The sequence below is a fragment of the Cryptomeria japonica genome, chromosome 9 (genome assembly GCF_030272615.1).
Source record: "Cryptomeria japonica chromosome 9, Sugi_1.0, whole genome shotgun sequence".
Lineage (NCBI taxonomy): Eukaryota > Viridiplantae > Streptophyta > Pinopsida > Cupressales > Cupressaceae > Cryptomeria > Cryptomeria japonica.
This window is the reverse complement of record NC_081413.1, coordinates 12,927,336-12,934,150: the sequence shown is the minus strand read 5'-3', so window position 1 is coordinate 12,934,150 and position 6,815 is coordinate 12,927,336.

Below are 6,815 nucleotides of genomic sequence, written 5' to 3'. Positions count from 1 at the left end.
AAAACCCTAATAGGGTCCTATTTTCCCATTCAAACCTTCATTTCGCCTATCTAGAGATCATAAAATTCGTCAATTTTTTGGGGTTCGTTTTAAAATCATCATAACTTTCATCCCTGAAATTTATTTAAAAAGTTAGTCAAACTGTGTGCTCTTTCAACACGGTCCTTGGCTTTTTTCTTGAAATTTCAGGAGACTGTTATGACCGTATTTAATAGCTTAAATCCGGAAAATTGGCTGATTTTGTCGATTTTTTATCCCTCTAAAATAAAAAATGCCTTCAAATTTCAACATTTCAAATTTCAAGAAATTTTTTAAAACTCAGTGGCATTCCCTTGGCCCTTATTTTAAAATTCCAATTTCCTTTCATTTATCATCACAATTATTTTTGGAAATTGTATTATTTTCTTCTTCCAACAAAGTCAAATTGTTTAATCATTATTTTCTCAAATTTCGCGTGATTCAATTTTTTGTACACTTTGTTCCTATTATTCAAAATTCAAATTCAAAATTCAAATTTTCCCTGTAGTGCACGAGTTTCACCACTATTAGTCCTACCTACACTATCCCCGTTAGACAAAGCATTAGAATTAAGGCTTCCCAAGGTTTAATTACCAAGGAGATGGAGCATAATTTGGGTGACTTATTTAATGAGGATAATGCTAATTCTTACCATCCTACTCATGTCCCTATCTATCCAATTGATGAATCCCATGATGAACATGAAGAAGCTTTGACTAGAGTTTCCATAGATCAACTTTCAAAATTGGACAATCAATTTGATAATTTCAACAATGGATGTCCCAAGAGTATCCTAATAGTGAATCTCTTCCATTAATTGAAGGCCTTCAACGCATGATTCAAAGTGATAATGAAATTGATATATTGTGTGGCATTGCTCATATTGTTGATTATAATGTCATGCCTATAAAGAGTTGTTCTAAGAACTTAGGTTATTCACAACCTTCAAATCAAATCAATCATTCTATTCCTTTGTCTACTCCAATGGCTAGTATTCCTACCTTCACTACAAACATCATGGCTACATCAACTCAAACTATCATTCCTACAACAATTAGTCATGGGGGCAATCCCTCTTCTTCATTTAATCCTCCATCTTTACCTATGTATTCAATAAGTATTCCTAATATCCCTCAACCAATCAATGTGACACAAGGGGGCAATTCATTTAATTTTATTCCTCCTCTAAGTGTCCCATTTCCTACTCAATCATCACCTATGCCTACTTATCATAATGTCCCACCACCTTATTCTCAATCGATGCCTTCCTTCAATTACATCACACCACCTTCTCAATCAACCATGTTTAACATCAATTCTTCTATCGAAGCGACCATTAACAATCTTGCTCAAACTGTGTCTTCCTTACAACAACAAATGGCTTCTGATGCTCTGCAAAAAGGATTAGAAAATCTGTTTGATGACAACACACACAAGAGCACAAGAAACAAACGTTAGTGTTAGCAACAAAAGATTATCCTAAACAGGCATATCAAGAGAGATATTAAGCATAAAATAGAAAGTATATAAACAAAGAATAAAATAGCTAATCAAGATGCTCATAGTTGCTCCTCCCTTGTTCCTCTCCTCTCCAAGTCCCAAATGAGTGTAGCTCTCAGCTTTTAGCACTAGCCATGGATGTCATATGGAGATTCAAGATGGTTGAATATGATAAGCAAATACTATGCAAGAGTAGATAGTGATGCTATGAAAAAGCTCTATGCTAATGCCAGTATAACAACAATACTCTAATGCTTCTTTTTCTTTGCTTGAGGAGAAGGGTTCTATTTATAGAAGAAATGGGGAAATGAAGGGTTAAGATTGAGTAATCTTAACAAGGGTTAGGATTGAAAGATATTCAATCCATGTGAGACTTTCAACCCAATCTCATGTTGACAAGTGTCACCATGAGGAGGCTTGAGATGAGAGATAAGGAGCATTAAATGCTTGAGGGGACATGATGGTTACCCTAATCAAAGAAATAAATGCTTTGAAGAGACACATGGGTTACATGAGGGTTCAGTTAGGTGTCAAAATCCTTAACCATGGGTGCAAGTGGAATTAACCATTAATGGTCATGTAAGAGCCATAAGTGGTTTGGAAGACTTTAGAGGTTAATTTGTTGAACACACAAAGCGTTAATTATTTTTCAAAGACTTTGGAGTCTTTGAGAAGTGACTCCAATTTTCTTAGGAATGTGACAATATTTAGGGGATGGATTAGGTTAATTAGGAAAGGTTTAGAAGAATCTAGAAGGGGTTTAGGCATGCAAGTGGATTTTGTAGGAAAATGCAAGTGGGAGGAATTTTGGTATTTTCAATTAAAATAAAATCATTTATTTCAATTAAATGGTGTAATTTGTATTTGGATAAATATTCAAATAAATATTAATTTATTTAAATGAGAAAAAAGAAGATAAAGCATTAAAGGCTTAAGAAGACTATAGAAGGAAGCCATCAAGTTTGAAGACTTTAAGGGAAACCATTAAAGGTTTCAAGTGGGTGAGGATAAATAGGATTTTAAATAAATAATTTATTTAAAATAGTTGTGCAACTTGCATTTGTAGGAAAATGCAAGTGGGTGAGGATAAATAGGATTTTAAATAAATAATTTATTTAAAATAGTTGTGCAACTTGCATTTGTAGGAAAATGCAAGTGGGTGGAGGATAAAGGTGATTTAAATAAATGATTTATTTAAAATAGTTGTGCAACTTGCATTTGTAGGAAAATGCAAATGGGTAGAGGATAAAGGTGATTTAAATAAATGTTAATTTATTTAAATGTGAGAGGTGAGATTTTGGGGGATTTAAATAAATATTAATTTATTTAAAATGTGCGAGAAGATTTAATTAAACAAATATGATTTATTTATTTAATTAATGGTCTGAATTTGGTTAAGTGAATTAAATCAAATAAATTGAATAATTTATTTAATTAATAGGAGAAGAGGGTTAAGATGAATTAATTAAATATTAATTTAATTAATTATTAATTGATGGTTAAATAATCAAATAAATACTAAGTATTCATTTAATTAAGTGGACAGATTTATGTGACTACATTTGCCCCTCTTTGAGACGGTGCAGTTTATCGCATCGTTTCAAAGAAAGAAAAATAGGTGTGAAGAAATGCCCCATAAAATGTAAATTTAATGGGTGGTATGCCCCCTCGAGAGATGGGCCGAATTTTTTTTGAAAAATCGGATGATCTCTCGAAAAAGAATGAAAAGTGGAGGGGAGGTAGAATAGAAGAAATTAGAACTAATGATGAAAGAATGGGAGAAAATGGAGTGAATATGAAGAAACAACAAGCCAGCGAGTACCTTGAGGTCATGCAAGAGATACATAGTAGATGTAGTGTGGGGTTTGGATTGATGCTATACAATTGATCAAATTTGGTTGGACAATCTGGTGCAATCGGTTTAATTGATCCGGTCAAGTCAAAGCATAACAGTTGATGTCAGTTGGTCGCTTGGACATGATAAAGTCTGAGTAAGTGAATCAAAGTGACCTGATGTGACTTAGACAATTGATATAATTGCCCGATGAAGTCAAGGTATATGAAGCAAAATACTCGTTGAGACGTAGACAATTGATGTAATTGTCCGTTGGATTGTGTTTGATTGGTTGATCAATTGATAGTGTGTGCATGTGATGGATGGTTGTGGGGAATCATGGCAGCCCCGTTGAGACTAGGTCATTGTGATAAATGCTTGATGTAGTCTAGGATTACCATAATCGATTACCTATTGAGACCTGAAGATACTTGATCAGAGTATCTGTTGATAGTCTAGGTGTGTGAGAGTCGATGTATCTGTGTAGACAGAGTAACTGGCTTAATTTTGTGGATGAGTGAGGATGGGAAGCAATGAAGGGATTAGGATGATGCTGATGATCAAGATAGGGAGGGTGAGGGGGGATTTGATGTTAGATAGAAGATATGGAGGACTAGGACCGAGTCCTATGGAAGAAGAGGAGTAAAATAGAGTATGCATTATTATGATGTATGCATGATATGCAGCTATTATGAATGTATGGATGGGTGGAATGCAACGAAATGCAATATATACAGATGAGATGGAATGATGATCCATGGTGCTTTATTTTTCATCATTGAGCTTTAAAATGTTGTAAGAAAATACAAGCAACTTGACATAAAGATTCAAGATGACCAGAGTATTTCTTACATGGATTTTATATAGCAAGTTAATACAAGCAACTTGATATAATGGATCAAGTTGACCTGAGTATTGCTTGCGGAACAGACAAGGATTATCTCCTTTCATGCATGACTTGGATCGTCCTCCTTGATCTTAGGCTGATCATATCCTGAGACAAGTGCATACCGTAATAAGAGATAAAACCTTTATCTAGTTTGGATGAGGAGGAACCAAAGAAAGAGAATTGTACCTGCAAACAAACAATATATACATAAAGAATAAAGAATATGGATCCTTGGTAATGGTTCATGCTCATATGGTCGAGGTATACACTGTAGTCAGCAAGCCGTAGTGATCTATGACTGTATTTTTGCCTATGATCACATAGCTTGGTGAACTTCCCACGTAGACACCATTAGTACATGCCCAAAAACTTCATCGGAAATAATGTGTCGAAGATACACAAACAATGTCGTAGGAACCTGATATAAATTACTAGACCATAAATCAACCAAGTATTTGATAGCGTAAACAGAATTTTCTTGTCAAAGAAAATGTCATCTTGTCTTTGTTTTGGTAAGGAAGGATGCATCCTTGTTGAAGAGAGTTTTGAGTGTTGATGTTGATTGTGTGGTCGATTGATAAGTGGTCATTCTGTGGAGTATATCACAATGTTTGTTTTGGTATCTGCATGCATGAGTATGTACAAGGTGTTGCCATGTTTTTGTTGGATTTTCGATGTTGTCTGATGTTTTTGAATTTTGTATTGTTTTGAATGTTTTTGGATTTTGTATGAGACATTTTCCAATGTTTTTGGTATTTTGATGATTGCTTGAATGAAGAACTTAATGAATCATAAGACAATGTAGAATCCACTTCCATCAATAGGTTAAAGGCATTGCCCCCAGTTTTAGACATGACGATGAAAAAGCGGGATGCAGGATGCATAGAGTACTATCATAATTGCAGATGAATAACAAGCTATGGTTTTGGATGGATGGATGTATGTATGAAGTAGATGTGATCGCAACAAGTCTAAAAGACAATGGAGCCATAGCCTTGACGAGTGGTGCCTGTTTGCCAGGTTTTCACCATCGCACTTACCCAAGGTGCCACAGGAGTGGTTGTTCACCATTTGGATGCATGATTTTTCTTTACTTTTTGAATGTTTTTGTATTTTCTTCAGGACATTTTTCTGAATGTTTTTGGTATTTTCTGATATGCAGGGGAGCCTGATGCTCTGTACAGCTTAGGTATAAAACCGTTTGAGGTGCATGCTGTTAATTGGATCTGTGAGCGGTTCTCCTTCTGATGTAGCCAACTGATATGCCCTAGACCCGAACACAGCAGTGACAATATATGGGCCTAGCCAATTTGATTCAAACTTGCCCTGATGTTCTCTGTTTGGTTGATTACGAGGATTTTCTCGTAGAACAAGATCACCTACCTCAAATGTACAAGGTCTAACTCGGTGATTGTAGCTTCTGCTCATGCGCTGCTAATAGGCTTTGAGATGATTGTATGCAGCTTGTCGCTTCTCATCAAGTAATTCTAAGTCTTGAAGACGGGATACTCTATATGCTTCATCATCTATCAGATTATGCAAGGAAACCCGTAATGATGGTATCTCGACCTCAATAGGCAAGATAGCTTCTGCACCATAGACCAATGAATAAGGAGTTGCACCTGTAGGAGTTCGAATGCTAGTTCGATATGCCCATAGTGCCAGATTTAGTTGAAGATGCCAGTCACGGCCGAGATCATTGACTGTCTTCTTTAGGATCCTCAATATGTTTTTATTGGATGCTTTGGCCTGACCATTGCCTTGTGGGTAATAGGGAGTGGAAAAGCGGTGTTGGATATGAAATTTCTCACAAAGTTCGCGGACATCCTGATTTTTGAAAGGAAGACCGTTATTTGTGATGATGGACATGGGTACACCATACCGGCAGATGATGTAGTTGAGGATGAATGAGGCAATCTGCTTGCCGGTGACTTGGGTAAGTGGAACAGCTTCGATCCACTTTGTGAAATATTCGGTGGTGGTAATAATAAATTTATGGCCATTGGATGAAGATGGATGAATCTTACCCACAAGGTCAAGGCCCCATTGACAGAAAGGCCATGGTGTTGTGATTGGTTGCAGTTCCTGGGCTGGTGCATGTATCAGGTCGCCATGAATTTGACATTTCTTGCACTTTCTGACAAAGTAGTAGGAATCCTTTTCCATAGAGGGCTAATAATATCCAGCTCGCATGAGTTTCTTGGCTAGTGATGGACCACTTGAGTGAGTCCCGCAAATTCCCTCATGGACTTCTTCCAAAGCCTTTGTTATCTCACCTTGTTCCAGACATCGAAGGAGAGTACCATCAAGACTGCAACGGTATAAGGTTTCAGCAATAATGGTATATCGAGCAGTTTGGCGAATGAAGGTTTTACGTTGGTTATTCGATTGGTTGGGAGGAAGGGTGTGATCGTGGAGATAGGTGTAGAATTCACCATACCATGGGGATTCAGAACCGACAAGGCAACATATCATTTCGGATTCAGGGATATCATAAGCGGGAATCCAAAGCTATTCTACCAAGAACTCGTAGCGTATTGAATTTTGTGGAAGATCTAAGAGAGATGCGATGGT